Raw genomic sequence first — 16716 nt, 5'->3', positions numbered from 1 at the left:
GAAATTAACCCCCACTTGTCCCCCAGGGCAAGTGGGTTTAAAAGTTCATGTCGAGCCCTGTGAGGTTGGGATTAACTTAACTAAAGCTAACAGTTTGCAGGTTAAAATGGTTGCAGATAAACATCACAAACTGTGAAAGAATTAATTTGCTGCGAGTTAAAATTGGCCGTTTCAGATCACTGAACATGATGGTTGGCTGATTTGGGACTTTTGCAACCAACAAGCTCTGGAAGTGCCAGAAATGTTTAACCAAACCTCCTGCTATGATGCAAGTTATGAGAGAACCTATTACAGGGTGTCTACAGGTTTGTCCAAGTTAAATTTAAGACTTTTTAAGACCATGTTCCAAAAAAAATTAAGACCAAATCTAAAGTCACGCAAAAACGTACTCTTTTGAAAAAAAAAAAAAAAAACTATATCAGGCTTTCGTCTAAACCGGGGAACAGGGGCGCTGCGCCCTCTTACTCTCGGCGTGCGCCCCCTTACCGAAGTGCCGATTGAACCCCAAGTCACACTTAGGCCATGCACTTATATGCTACTGCACAACATGCAATCTTTCTCAAAACAATCTTTTCTCCGTGAAAACATCCCAGCAACACCACATGACAATGTGTCTGATCATCAAATACGTTATAATTACTCCAAAAATATTCCAATCATAGTAGATACACCGCCAGACGGTGCAAAAACAATCCGAATTGGCGTTTTCCAGACTGAGGCGCCATGTTTGTTTACTTGTCGCGGCTGCTCTCGCGAGATTTGACATGGGTTACATACAAGGTCAGCTGACTTGTAGAGCGAGATTTCTCGAGACTGAATGACCTTTCACCCACCGGCGCGGGAGCTTTTGACAGAAGTAGTTCGCGAGTTGTTTTTGTTGACACTTGGGCATTTAAAGATGTCATCCCGCGGGCGGCACGAAACGGAAGAAAGCCAAAGACTGTCCGGGGCAGAAGATGATTACTTCTTTCTTTTTCAATGTTGACAGACAATTTGTTACAATTTCCCTCTCAGATAGCCTCAGAATGTCCCATTGTAGCCTCAATTTTTCAAAGGCTTCACACGGCGGAGAGGGGGACGGACAACCGGCGCCATCCCCCCCCCCGCTTCGCTCCCTCGCCATGGTGAGCGCCCTCATACTAAATTTTTCTAGAAAAAACCCTGTACATAATTTAATGTAACTTATTGTTCTTGTAAACATTCACCAGAAAACGCTATTCTAGTAGAAGTACTTCATTTCTTTTCCTTGACAGGCATTCACACACTCGGAACACAATATAAGGATCGGATAAACTTGTAACTATGTGACAATCAGAATGCAGTCACAATGTTTGAATCCAAGGCCATCCTTAAAAAAAAAATCCGTTTCCTGTCCACCGGGTCAGCAAAAAAATTTTCAGTAGGGAGGGAGGGATTTTTTTTTTAATGGCTGGATAAGAAAATCGCAATGCTGTGTTTGCTTTTTCTTTCAGTACTTTTTTATTACAAAAGCAGACACATTTAATAAAATGACGGTTTAATCAACTGAAACTTGTACAAAAACTTTAAGTTAGCATTTTAAATGCTGACTGCAACATTTGCAAAACTTTTACAAAGGTACTTAAAATGTCCGACACACGGACTTTTTGTAGTTCTGAATCGAGCGTTAGGCCTAGTTCGGATGACATTACACTATTAAAATGATCACTGAATGATTTGTTTTTCTGAATCTTTACTATTTTGTTGTTCGCTAGAATACCATTTTGCGATTTCACACTTAAGCAAATGTTTGAAAACTCCGGATCTCCTTCCTTCATGGTGGCTGCCATTTTTTTGTGCTGCACAGCGCATGCGCAGAGCTGATTCGACAGGGCTTTCCACAAGCGCCGGCTGCCGGCCATACAGCCGACTACACAATTAAGTCCAGCCGGCTACTTTAATGACTATTATTTTTGTAGCCCACAGGCTCTAAATATTAATTTTTGATTTTAATAAAATAAAATGTTTATCTAACGGACTGACAATAATGTCAAACTGAACCGCACTCATTTAAGTTGTGATTCGCGCTGTTTGTACCGATAATAACCACAAATTCCCCGCCAACTTCGTTGATCAAGGGAGAGTAACTCATCCGCAGCCCCGACATGCGGTGTGTGCGCGCACACTCGGCAGAGGCAGTAGTGTGTCGGGGCCGTCGGAGGCGACATCGGAGGGAACAGAAGCAGAGATGACGCTTATTTTGTCATCGGTAAACCAGTCTTCTCTCGTTCAATTACGTGCTGGCATCAAAAGACACCGTTGGTTGTAAATGAAACCAAACTGAGTCGTTGGAGTGTATTTGCATACACAAATGGAGAAATGTTCACTGAGTGTTTGTGTAGCCCCACTGCAGACCGTTGTCATTGTTAATTCATAGCATGCTCAGTTGCGTGAATGTGTCATGCACCGAAAATAAGAGATTTACAAGCCAGGAACGCCTCATGATGCAATACGCAAGAAAAGAAAGAAGATTTACTGCCATTTTACTTTGTATTTGAGTAAAGTGAATAAATAAATGGTCTGTGGAAAATACAGTTAATCCTGGGAACTGCGTGCACAGGAGTTTATTATTAGTGATGCAGTGCTATGCATTGCAAACTACTGACTCCCATATAGGGAGCAAAGCACAGCAAACTCTTGTTCTTCCGTTTTTCATCTTCTGTACAAATTTAGATTTCGAATAACCCAATAACCGTACATCGCACACAGACAAACAATACATCAAAAAGTGCGGCTCAATCGGACTCGCTATGCTATTACTTTGTTCAGCATTCTACAATTTTTTTCACGACATAGTCGCGAAAAAAATCACACAAAATTTCCCATTCATTTTCTATGGAATTAATTGAAAAAATCGCACATTTTCAATGTTTTTCAAACATCCGCTGCTCTGCCGTGCTTTCACCTAGAGACATGATTCAAACTTTAAAACGGAGACAAAATTCTCCTGTGTGGATCTGGCATTCAACTTTTTTCCTAGGTTCTATACTTTTTGATCAGTCACAGATCAAACACCATGTGCGTACTTGGAGAAATTCAGACTTTATAATGGGTGTCTATGGCGTTACACACCAGCGGGGCTCAGGAAGTTATGCCGCTTTTCCACTACCAACGCGGCTGAGTTGGGCTGAGCCGTGCCGTGCTGAGTTGGGCTGAGTCGAGCTGAGCGGGGCTGTTGGAGTTGCATTTCGACTACAACCGCGCTGAACCGTGCTGGCTGGAAATGGGTGGACACATTGGGTGGAGTTAGCGAAAGTGGGTGGATGTCACGTGATGTCGTTAGGCGGCGCAAACAGTGACATCAGTGGCCTTTTAAGCGGTAGTCTCACAACCCGGAGAGTAAACAATAAACATGGAGGACATGGAGTTGTTAATGTTGCTGGTCTTGGTGCTGTGGCTTGTTGTCACCGACAACGCCAACAGATACTGGCAAGAGCATATAGATGAGGCGAGGCGCATAAGGCTTCATAATTCTCGTAATTCGTAATTCTTCTTCTTCTGGGTTTACGGTGTTTACAGATCCCAGCGTGCTCGCGGGGCATGTGTGGGCATGTGAGGACACTCCTCCTCACCAATCAGTGCACAGGGGAGTGTCTCCTCACGCCCCTAGCCCCACTCGGCTCGGTTTGGCTCGCTTCAGCCCCACTCCAAAACCGTGCGAGTTTTGGGTGCTAAGTAGGGCTGAAGCGAGCTGAGTCGCGCTGCTCTGAGGTAGTTGAAACGCGAGCCGTGTCAGGCTGAAGTGAGCTGAAAAAGGGTAGTGGAAAAGGGCCATTAGAGTGTAGAGAGCTTGAAAAAAAAAGCTCTAACGTTCTCATTTAAACTGTGTTTTCAGCCACAATTTTCACTCTACACACAATTTTCTCAAAAGTAGTAGCCACACTTGTCTTGATTCACACAATGTGTCTACCTGAGCGATAGGATTTACAGTTTTTGAATGAGAAGCCTGAAAGTAAGGAGAGGACAGGCGCGCTGCCCCATAGACTCCCATTATAAACCTGGCAGCACTTTGACTGCAACATCAGAAATGTCACTTGTTTTTAACTCGCTCTAGTGTCCACATTTTTTACACTAGGGACAAAAAAACTTACATCAATGTGTTCATGGGAGCCTTGTAGCACTCAATGTGAAAGAATTTTGTGAATAGCTCCTTTCGTTTCCGTGTAAATCAGCGTTGTTCGAGGAGAGGGAACTCTGAGAAAAAGCGCTCTTTGCTTGTCATATTCACTACGTTCACACTGCAGGCTGAAGTGACTCAAATCCGATTTTTTCGCCCATATGTGACCTGTATCCGATCTTTTATTGACAATATGAACGACACAGATCCGATTTTTTCAAATCCGACCCAGGCCGTTTGGATATGTGGTCCTAATTCCGATTCCTATCCGATCTTTTCATATGCGACTTCAGTCTGAACCACCAGGTCGCATTCATCCGACTTACACGTCATCAACAAGCCACAAATGTCACTATTCTGCACTGAAGTAGGCGGCGGGTCTCTCAAAAAAAAGTTACAACAACATGGCGCATGACATCAATGCGACTCCGCACCCACACGTTCCTTTGAACGGAGGTTGCAGTCACTACCCCGCAGAATGCCTGAGCCAAAACCCTTGCCCTCTTCCTTCTCAACCTCCTCCTTAACATCAGGCTATTGTGCATGTTCTGGCTCCGTCGCAACAACAACTGCATCATCGCCAGGTACTCCATGCTGGCTACTGTCATACACAGGAAACTTTAGGTTACTCCCGTAAACACTGGCCATGCTCACTGCGTGTGACATCGTCGTATCCTGCAATGCGCATGCGGAACACTTTTAGGTCGCTTTTCGTTCATACTGAGGATCACATACAAGTCGCATATATTCGTTAATGTGAACGACCTCACAAAAAAATCGGATTTCACAAAAAAATCGGAATTGAGCATTAAGCCTTGCAGTGTGAACGTAGTGTAAGTGTCTCTTCCCTGCACCTGCGAGCACCGTTACCAAGGCGACGAGCTCCACTCAGGGAGCAGAGAGGGGCGGGGCTGCTCTCTCTCTCAAACGATAGGACTTACACAACAGATCAGGCACTGAGTGGTTGTCAAGCACGCGTGTGTCTAGCAACCGGTGGATTCGGAGCCTGCGCGGTATAACTGTGAGCATCAAAAACAATTAAACTTTTTCCCCATCCAAAGTGTACCACATTTTAACGGTATGACTGAGTAAAATTTCCATGAATTTAAGATTGAAAATTTAAGACCACGGGGTTTGAAATTTAAGACAATTTAAGACATTTTAATGGCCTTATTTTAGGAAAATTAAATTTAAGACTTTTTAAGACTTTTTAAGGACCCGCGGCCACCCTGTATTAATTATTATAATTTGTTCTGTGGCACACGTGAGCCTAACTGATCTCGTTCAAATATTTCATTGGCATCATCACATACAATGTGACACTTGACATATTTATACTGCGCAGTACAAGTTGCCCAGGTATCTGATCTTGATTTGGTGTAATTGTTCTATCTGGAACAGAAGAAACCACATGTTCATAAATCTTGACTTATTTTATCAGGCGAACTTGCAAATCCTTCTTTCAGAAACAGGCCAGCGCAGGGATCCAAAAACAAGTCTGAACACAATAATCCTGTTTAAATGTAACCTTAGAATGACTTAATATGGCAGTGCAATAGATCTCACTAGTTTCTTTCTTTTAAGCTTTCGTTTGCAATTGTCTGACATGATTTTTGGCTCCGCCCTTAGATGAAACAGCTCCGACCCTTTTCCCAAGATAACCCATGAGATCAATAATATCTGTCTGCAGAGCTGCAGCTTCAAGGCCAATTTATGCTGACAACCCAGTCCTCGCAGATGGCGTCTGCGAAGCCCCCCCCTTCGCAGACACTCTGCGCGCACCTCCCAAAAATTGTGACCACTGCAGACAGCGTTGCAGACAAGAGGGCTCTGATTGGTCCACTCTACATCCGCTGTACACGCATTTCCGCTTCCCTACTTTCCCGGTTTGGTTTGTTTTCACGACCGCCATTTTTAAAAACACGAGCGAAGATGGAGCAGCACGAAGAGCGGTTGATCGAGGAAGTGAGGAAGTACGTACATCTATATGACTCCAGTTCTAGTCATTATAAGTAACCGGAGGATAAACACTCCACTAACCACACCCACCAACTACTCCTAGCGATTTCGCGACTTTGTGCCCCCTTGCGTTGTGGCGGTGAATAACATCGCACACGCCTATTACTCCCCGCTCAACGATAAATTACAATTGTCTGCGAAAAGCTATCTGCGAAAGCCTTGTCGCAAGAGCATGCAGAGGCCTTTACACCCCACAGTTTTACGTACATCATGGGTTTCACAAATCCCAGTGGCATTCAGTGCATGCACCGACACTTTTGTTTTGTTTATCTTGGCAACTGTTGAGCTACACAAGATTTCAATCGTTTTAGGTTTGGGCGTGTGTTATGGTTAGGGTTAGGGCAATGAGATCTGCTCCTGGATGGTAATGCATGGCGACACATACAACCAGCACAAATGGTTACTGTCTATACGGTACAATCATGCAAATTAGCAGGTGCATATGTTATCATACTACGCATGCGTTTCAATGCCACTGGCCTGAAACTGCAGCTCTGCGGTCAGACCATTCTGCATGGTTTTAATGGAGGGAGAAATTACAGTTCACACTGCAATCAGTAAAGGGCACTAAAATAATAAACAGCTCCTTTAACACATTTTCACAGAGCAGAATGAGCCTGCTGTACGAGCAAACAGGAATAAGAAAGGCAGCTGTACAAAAGGATTTCATGAATTTTCACTTCCAAATAGTTTAATCAGTCAGTGTCTTGTCTCGTCTCGTCTTCTTCCGCTTATCCGGGACCGGGTCGTGGAGGCAGCAGTCTAAGCATGGAAGCCCAAACTTCCCTTTCCCCAGACACCTCGGCCAGCTCCTTGGGAAGAACACCGAGGCGTTCCCAGGCCAGCCGAGAGACATAGTCCCTCCAGCGTGTCCTGGGTCTTCCCCGGGGCCTCCTCCCGGGGGGACATGCCTGGAACACCTCCCCAGGGAGGCGTCCAGGAGGCATCCGAAAAAGATGCCCGAGCCACCTCAGCTGATTCCTCTCGATGTGGAGGAGCAGCAGCTCTACTCCGAGCTCCTCCCCCTATCTCTAAGGGAGCGCCCAGCCACCCTGCGAAGGAAACTCATTTCGGCCGCTTGTATCCGCGATCTTGTTCTTTCTGTCATTACCCAAAGCTCATGACCATAGGTGAGAGTCGGAACGTAGATCGACCGGTAAATCAGTGAATTAATAATAATAATAATAATAATATTAGAATACAAAGCACTTTTTCTCTCTTTCAAGAGGTCACTGAGGTCCATGGATTTCAAGTAGACTAGATGTAGTAGGACATCATCATCATCATATAGCTGGCCTTAAATGACCTGTGAACAGCAAGTTAGATCGAGGTGAGCAGTGTTAATGATGTTTCCACAGGCTGCTCTCATTCACCCCTTAAATAAGAGTGTCACTGGGCCTGAGAAAAGAAAAGATGAAAACAAATGAAATGAACACGGAACAAGAACGTTTTGTGCAGTTGCTGAGTGACATCTACACCTATTCTATTCTCTCTAACGCACCCTTTTGTCAAACAAAAACCTAAAGCAAACAACCCAACCTTTTAACTTGTTAAAGCTGGCAAAGAATAATCTGCTCATGCAAGCGCTGTTTCTGCAAGTGACCTTACTGAAACATTTTCCTCTGAAAGACCACCATCACCCCCCCCCACACACACACACTAACTACACCGTGTAGACACACTTGTTTCCATGCCAATACCCCCATCCCTGTAGGCATCATCACCCGTCTGTCTGACTCAGCATACTGAGTCACATCACAACAACAGATGCAATGACTAAATGCAGCTTTGCATGTTCTCCCCCCCAAGCCTGATAATAACAGCTGTCCATTTAGTTTATAGCCTAGAGTGACTATAATGCCTTATGGCTCAGCAATGCAGAGTCTCAGCACTGCTCTGGAAAATGACTGAGCATCATCTCCTCCTCACCTCACACACACTTCCTCCCCAAACCCCCTGCTCATTTACTCCACACTCAGGATCCCCGGGGAAACACTGCTTTCTTACCTGGGACAACAACCGACGCCTGTTTCCTCTGCTAATGAGTGGAATGAAAGCTTCAGTCCGCCAGCTGAGCTGTGCCAGTCCCAGTCCGCATGAAGCGCGCACACAGACCCAGTTTGCGCTTTCTGTATGTTGTTGACGTAAATGCAGCCGCGCGAGTGCTGCGCGCTGACGTCATAATTTAAGGTAGCGCGCACTGAAATATTTGTATTGATATCATTTATAACCATATTCAAGCCGTCGATTAATAATTATGCACCGATTTAATTCCTCAAGCACAAATATTGAAAATATCTCGCGACATATTTGAGAGAAAGTAAATGGCATGTCCTGCTCTCACAAGCGGAAATCCGTCCACCTTAAAAGTTGACGAACTGGGTTTTAAATCCAAACTGGGTTTATTTCCCCCCGAAATCCTTTAGTGCGGACATGTAAAGGTGAATATTATCGCTTGGACGTTCAGATGTAATGTTACGGATTAATTATTATTATTTTATTTTGTTTGTTCATCTATCTATCTATCTATCTATCTATCTATCTATCTATCTATCTATGCCTGTTTATCTATCCATCTTTGTTTTCTTGATTATCTATCTGTCTCTTTGCTTATCTATCTATTTATCTGCCTGTCTGTTTGTTTATCCATCTGTCTGTTTGCTCATCTATCTATCTATCTATCTATCTATCTATCTATCTATCTATCTATCTATCTATCTATCTATCTATCTATCTATCTATCTCCTTGCTTATCTCTCTATCCGTCTGTCTGTCTCCTTGCTTATCTATCTATCTATCTATCTATCTATCTATCTATCTATCTATCTATCTATCTATCTATCTATCTATCTCCTTGCTTATCTCTCTATCCGTCTGTCTGTCTCCTTGCTTATCTATCTATCTATCTATCTATCTATCTATCTATCTATCTATCTATCTATCTATCTATCTATCTATATGCCTGTGTATCTATCCATCTTTGTTTGCTTAATTATCTATATGTCTCTTTGCTTATCTATCTATTTATCTGCCTGTCTGTTTGTTTATCCATCTGTCTGTTTGCTTATCTATCTATCTATCTATCTATCTATCTATCTATCTATCTATCTATCTGTTTGTTTGTCTATCTATCGGTCTGTCTATCTGTATGTTTATTTATCTATCTATCTATCTATCTATCTATCTATCTATCTATCTATCTATCTTTGTTTGCTTGTTTATCTGTTTGTTTATCCATCTATTTGTCTGTTTGCCTATCTATCTATCTATCTATCTATCTATCTATCTATCTATCTTCCTGTTCCTGTTTGTTTATCCATCTATTTGTCTGTTTGTTTATTTATTTATCTATCAGTCTGTTTGCTTATCTATCTATCTCCCTGCTTGTCTGTCTGTCTGTCTTCCTGTCTGTCTCTGTTTGTTTGTTTATCCATCTATTTGTCTGTTTGCTTATTTGTTTATTTATTTATCTATCGGTCTGTCTGTCTGTCTATCGGTCTGTTTGTCTATCTATCTTCCTGTCTGTCTCTGTTTGTTTATCCATCTATTTATCTGTTTGCTTATTTATCTATCAGTCTGTCTATTGGTCTGTTTGCCTGTCTATCTATCTATCTATCTATCTATCTATCTATCTATCTATCTATCTATCTATCTATCTTCCAGTGTCTGTTTGTTTATCCATCTATTTGTCTGTTTGCTTATTTATTTATTTATTTATCGGTCTGTTTGCTTCTCTCTCTCTCTCATTATATATATATATATATATATATATATATATATATATATATATATATATATGCCTGTCTGTTTATCTATCTATCTATCTATCTATCTATCTATCTATCTATCTATCTATCTGTTGGTCTGTTTGCTTGTTTGTTTATCTATCTGTCTGCTTGCGTATCTATCTATCAATCAGTCTGTCTGTCTGTCTATCTATCTTCCTGTGTCTGTTTGTTTATCCATCTATTTGTCTGTTTGCTTATTTATTTATCTATCGGTCTGTCTATCTATTGGTCTGTTTGCTTCTCTCTCTCTCTCATTATATATATGCCTGTCTGTCTGTCTGTCTGTCTATCTATCTATCTATCTATCTATCTATCTATCTATCTATCTATCTATCTGTCTGTCTGTTTGCTCGTTTATCTATCTGTCTGCTTGCGTATCTATCTATCAATCAGTCTGTCTGTCTGTTTGCTCGTTTATCTGTTTGTTTGTTTGTTTTCCAGGAAATGATAGGTAGCAGTTAGCTAGCACCTAGCCATGATCTTGACCCAGCACCAGTTCACCGGTAGCAGCTTTTTAAAATGCAGTTAGCAACCCGGCTAGCGGCGACTGGTTTCCTCCTCACAGCTGCACTCCGGTCTGTCAAAACCTGAACAAAGGCGCTGAGAGAAAACAAGTTGCGCCTCATTTCACTCCCGTTTACTGCAGCTCAGGATCATTCTTACTTTCCGCCATCAAACTAACAAAACACCATGACTCACCAACTATCTTAGCTAACAGTGAAGGTTACAATCAAAGAGGCTTCAGCTAATTAAACACCTCAGACAGAGCAGAACTCACCTGACGGCGTCGCCTGGGTCTGAGTGACAGCGCCTGCTTCTGCTTTCTGTGAAAAGCTCTCTCCAGTTTCACCAACAGCCCCGGTGTTACAGCGTCCGAGCGACCTTTTCTTCCTCTCAGCTAAAACTGGACCCGAAACGGGAAAATAAATAAACGGACATGTGGTAATTACATGTAGCATTCAAACACAGAACTCACTCCCAGGGTTGCCAGATCCACGTGAGAGAAAAATAGCCCAAGCCTTCATAGATAACGTTATTACAATGTATTACACTGGTGCTTGAAAGTTTGTGAACCCTTTAGAATTTTCTATATTTCTGCATAAATATGACCTAAAACATCATCAGATTTTCACACATGTCCTAAAAGTAGATAAAGAGAACCCAGTTAAACAAATGAGACAAAATATTACACTTGGTCATTTATTTATTGAGGAAAACGATCCAATTTTGCATATCTGTGAGTGGCAAAAGTATGTGAACCTTTGCTTTCAGTATCTGGTGTGACCCCCTTGTGCAGCAATAACTGCAACTAAATGTTTCCGGTAACTGTTGATCAGTCCTGCACACCGGCTTGGAGGAATTTTAGCCCATTCCTCCGTACAGAACAGATTCAACTCTGGGATGTTGGTGGGTTTCCTCACATGAACTGCTCGCTTCAGGTCCTTCCACAACATTTCGATTGGATTAAGGTCAGGACTTTGACTTGGCCATTCCAAAACATTCACTTTATTCTTCTTTAACCATTCTTTGGTAGAACGACTTGTGTACTTAGGGTCGTTGTCTTGCTGCATGACCCACCTTCTCTTGAAATTCAGTTCATGGACAGATGTCCTGACATTTTCCTTTAGAATTCGTTGGTTTCGTCTCGTCTTCCTCGGCTTATCCGGGGCCGGGTCGTGGAGGCAGCAGTCTGAGCATGGAAGCCCAAACTTCCCTTTCCCCAGACACCTCAGCCAGCTCCTCGGGAAGAACACCGAGGCGTTCCCAGGCCAGCTGAGAGACACAGTCCCTCCAGCGTGTCCTGGGTCTTCCCCAGGGCCTCCTCCCAGGGGGACATGCCTGGAACACCTCCCCAGGGAGGCGTCCAGGAGGCATCCGAAAGAGATGCCCGAGCCACCTCAGCTGATTCCTCTCGATGTGGAGGAGCAGCGGCTCTACTCCGAGCTCCTCCCAAGTGACTGTGCTTCTCACCTTAAGGGATCGCCCAGCCACCCTGCGAAGGAAACTCATTTCGGCCGCTTGTATCCACGAGCTTGTTCTTTCAGTCATTACCCAAAGCTCATGACCATAGGTGAGAGTCGGAACGTAGATCGACCGGTAAATTGAGAGCTTTGCCTTTTGGCTCAGCTCCTTCTTCACCACGACGGACCGGTAAAGTGACCGCATCACTGCGGAAGCCGCACCGATCCGGCTGTCGATCTCACGCTCTATCCTTCCCTCACTCATGAACAAGATCCCGAGATACTTAAACTCTTCCACTTGAGGCAGGACTTCTCCACCAACCCGGAGAGGGCAAGCCACCCTTTTCCGGTCGAGAACCATGGCCTCGGACATGGAGGTGCTGATTCTCATCCCAGCCGCTTCACACTCAACTGCAAACCACCCCAGTGCATGCTGAAGGTCCTGGTTTGAAGAAGCCAACAGGACAACATCATCTGCAAAAAGCAGAGATGAAATCCTGTGGTTCCCAAACAGGATTCCTTCCGGCCCCTGGCTGCGCCTAGAAATTCTGTCCATAAAGATTATGAACAGAACCGGTGACAAAGGGCAGCCCTGCCGGAGTCCAACATGCACTGGGAACAGGTCTGACTTACTGCTGACAATGCGAACCAGACTCCTGCTCCGTTCGTACAGGGACTGGATGGCCCTTAGCAAAGAGCCCCGAACCCCATACTCCCGAAACACCCCCCACAGAATACCACGAGGGACACGGTCGAATGCCTTCTCCAGATCCACAAAGCACATGTGGACTGGTTGGGCAAACTCCCATGAACCCTCGAGCACCCTATGAAGGGTATAGAGCTGGTCCAGTGTTCCGCGACCAGGACAAAAACCGCATTGTTCCTCCTGGAGCCAAGGTTCGACTATTGGCCGAATTCTCCTCTCCAGTACCCTGGAGTAAACCTTCCCTGGGAGGCTGAGAAGTGTGATTCCCCTATAATTGGAGCACACTCTCCGGTCCCCTTTCTTAAAAAGAGGGACCACCACCCCAGTCTGCCACTCCAGAGGCACTGTCCCTGACCGCCACGTGATGTTGCAGAGGCGTGTCAGCCAAGACAGGCCCACAACATCCAGAGACTTGAGATACTCAGGACAGATCTCATCCACCCCCAGTGCCTTGCCACCGAGGAGCTTGCTAACCACCTCAGTGACTTCGGCTTGGGTAATGGACGAGTCCACCTCTGAGTCATCAGCCTCCGCTTCCTCAATGGAAGACATGATGGTGGGATTGAGGAGATCCTCAAAGTATTCCTTCCACCGCCCGACAATGTCCCCAGTCGAGGTCAACAGCTCCCCACCCGCACTGTAAACAGTGTTGGCAGAGTACTGCTTCCCTCTCCTGAAGCACCGAACGGTTTGCCAGAATTTCTTCGAGGCTGACCGATAGTCCTCCTCCATGGCCTCACCGAACTCCTCCCAGTTCCAAGTTTTTGCCTCCGCAACTGCCCGAGCTGCAGCACGCCTGGCCTGCCGATACCCGTCAGCTGCCTCAGGAGTCCCAGAGGTATTACTAACCCTGTAATTTACCAAGTTACTTTTAAAATAAACATCAACTACACACAACAGAGCGACCTGGCAGCCTGTCGCTAATCCCTTGCAAAATCCTTTGCCCTGCCCGAGCTGCGGCACGCCTGGCCTGCCGATACCCGTCAGCTGCCTCAGGAGTCCCGGAGGCCAACATGGCCCGATAGGACTCCTTCTTCAGCTTGACGGCATCCCTTACTTCCGGTGTCCACCACCGGGTTCGGGGATTGCCGCCACGACAGGCACCGGAGACCTTGCGGCCACAGCTCCGAACAGCCGCATCGACAACGGAGGCAGAGAACATGGTCCACTCAGACTCAAATGTCCCCCACCTCCCTCGGAAGCTGGGAGAAGCTCTCCAGGAAGTGGGAGTTAAAGACCTCCCCGACAGAGTGCTTGGCCAGACGTTCCCAGCAGACCCTCACCATACGTTTAGGCCTGCCAGGTCTGTCCGGCTTCCTCCTCCGCCAGCGGATCCAACTCACCACCAGGTGGTGATCAGTTGACAGCTCAGCCCCTCTCTTCACCCGAGTGTCCAAGACATAGGGCCGGAGATCCGATGAAATGACAACAAAGTCAATCATCGACCTCTGACCTAAGGTGTCCTGGTGCCACATGCACTTATGGACACCCCTATGCTCGAACATGGTGTTCGTTATGGACAAACCGTGACTAGCACAGAAGTCCAATAACAAAACACCACTCGGGTTCAGATCAGGGAGGCCGTTCCTCCCAATCATGCCCCTCCAGGTATCACTGTCATCGCCCACGTGAGCGTTGAAGTCCCCTAGTAGAACAATGGAGTCCCCAGTCTGAGCACCTCTCAGTACCCCTCCCAGGGACTCCAAGAAGGCCGGATACTCTATACTGCTATTCAGCCCATAGGCACAAACAACAGCAAGAGCCCTCTCCCTGATCCGAAGGCGCAGAGAGGCAACCCTCTCGTTCACTGGGGTAAACTCCAACACATGGCAGCTGAGCTGGGGAGCTATAAGCAAACCCACACCAGCCTGCCGCCGTTCACCATGGGCGACTCCAGAGAAGTGGAGAGTCCAGCCCCTCTTGAGGAGCTGGGTTCCGGAGCCCAAGCTGTGCGTGGAGGTGAGCCCAACTATCTCTAGCTGGTACCTCTCAACCTCTCGCACAAGCTCAGGCTCTTTCCCCCCCAGCGAAGTGACATTCCATGTCCCAACAGCTAGCCGCTGTGTTTGGGGATCAGGTCGTCAAGGCCCCTGCCTTCGACTGCCACCCAATCCACACTGCACCAATCCCCTATGGCTACCTCTATGGGTGGTGAACCCACAGGAGGTCGGGCCCACGTCACCGCTTCGGGCTGAGTCCGGCCGGGCCCCGTGGGCAAAGGCCCAGCCACCAAGCGCTCGCATACGAGCCCCAACCCCGGGTCTGACTCCAGGGTGGGGCCCCGACTGCGCCATACCGGGCGACGTCACGGTCCTTGATCGATTGTTATCCATAAGGGGTTTTGGTGAACTGCTCTTGGTTGGCCTGTCACCTAGGACCTGTCTGCCTTGGGAGACCCTAACCTAACAGGGGCGTAATGCCCCCGACAACATAGCTCCTAGGATCATTCAAGCACACAAACCCCTCCACCACAATAAGGTGGCAGTTCTAGGAGGGGAGAATTCGCTGGTATAATTCAGAATTCATTGTTCCATCAATGATGGCAAGCCGTCCTGGCCCAGATGCAGCAAAACAGGCCCAAACCATGATACTACCACCACCATGTTTCACAGATGCGATAAGATTCTTATGCTGGAATGCAGTGTTTTCCTTTCTCCAAACATAATGCTTCTCATTTAAACCAAAAAGTTCTATTTTGGTCTCATCTGTCCACAAAACATTTTTCCAATAGCCTTCTGGCTTGTCCACGTGATCTTTAGCAAACTGCAGACAAGCAGCAATGTTCTTTTTGGAGAGCAGTGGCTTTCTCCTTGCAATCCTGCCATGCACACCATTGTTGTTCAGTGTTCTCCTGATGGTGGACTCATGAACATGAACATTAGCCAAAGTGAGAGGGGCCTTCAGTTGCTTAGAAGTTACCCTGGGGTCCTTTGTGACCTCACCAACTATTACACGCCTTGCTCTTGGAGTGATCTTTGTTGGTCAACCACTCCTGGGGAGGGTAACAATGGTCTTGAATTTCCTCCATTTGTACACAATCTGTGTGACTGTGGATTGGTGGAGTCCAAACTCTTTAGAGATGATTTTGTAACCTTTTCCAGCCTGATGAGCATCAACAACACTTTTTCTGAGGTCCTCAGAAATCTCCTTTGTTCGTGCCATGATACACTTGCACAAACATGTTGTGAAGATCATCTCATCTCATCTCATTATCTCTAGCCGCTTTATCCTTCTACAGGGTCGCAGGCAAGCTGGAGCCTATCCCAGCTGACTACGGGCGAAAGGCGGGGTACACAGGGCTGACACATAGACACAGACAACCATTCACACTCACATTCACACCTACGGTCAATTTAGAGTCACCAGTTAACCTAACCTGCATGTCTTTGGACTGTGGGGGAAACCGGAGCACCCGGAGGAAACCCACGCAGACACAGGGAGAACATGCAAACTCCACACAGAAAGGCCCTTGCCGGCCCCGGGGCTCGAACCCAGGACCTTCTTGCTGTGAGGCGACAGTGCTAACCACTACACCACCGTGCCGCCCTTGTGAAGATCAGACTTTGATAGATCCCTGTTATTTAAATAAAACAGGGTGCCCACTCACACCTGATTGTCATCCCATTGATTGAAAACACCTGACTCCAATTTCACTTTCAAATGAACTGCTAATCCTAGAGGTCCACTCACGGATATCTAATATTGGATAATTTTCCTCAATAAATAAATGACCAAGCATAATATTTTTGTCTCATTTGTTTAACTGGGTTCTCTTTATCTACTTTTAGGACTTGTGTGAAAATCTGATGATGTTTTAGGTCATATTTATGCAGAAACATAGAAAGTTCTAAAGGGTTCACAAACCTTCAAGCACCACTGTAGGTATAATACATAATACATTTCAGCGAAGCTCTCTGAAAACAACAACAACAACAAAAATGTACTTAATTTCCTCATTGTGTAAAAATCTCATATTATGTGTCATAACTAAAGTATATCTATGATTACAGTAACTGATAGCTGGGAACTTATTTTGTGGACATTCAACAAGATTAAATATAACAATAAACCTTTAAAAAGACTTTTTTTTTTTTACACATACAAATT

General features: G+C 45.5%; 1 protein-coding gene across 3 annotated transcripts in view; it reads right to left on the bottom strand.

The window, feature by feature from the left end:
* Positions 1 to 10908, bottom strand: part of klhl17 (kelch-like family member 17) — a 78736-nt gene extending 67828 nt beyond the window's left edge. For 2 of the 3 annotated variants that reach the window (XM_060938307.1, XM_060938308.1), the window contains exon 1: positions 10721 to 10908. The gene's annotated coding sequence lies outside the window, so the exon portion shown is untranslated. Of the gene's footprint in view, positions 1 to 8161; positions 8266 to 10720 lie in introns of those variants that run through there. The other variant, XM_060938309.1, reaches the window with a different exon arrangement.
* Between the last annotated feature and the right edge of the window lie 5808 nt (positions 10909 to 16716).

This window comes from Neoarius graeffei, chromosome 13 (genome assembly GCF_027579695.1).
Source record: "Neoarius graeffei isolate fNeoGra1 chromosome 13, fNeoGra1.pri, whole genome shotgun sequence".
In the NCBI taxonomy this organism is placed as follows: domain Eukaryota; kingdom Metazoa; phylum Chordata; class Actinopteri; order Siluriformes; family Ariidae; genus Neoarius; species Neoarius graeffei.
Note: the sequence above shows the minus strand (reverse complement) of the source record. Positions and strands in the feature narration are given on the sequence as shown.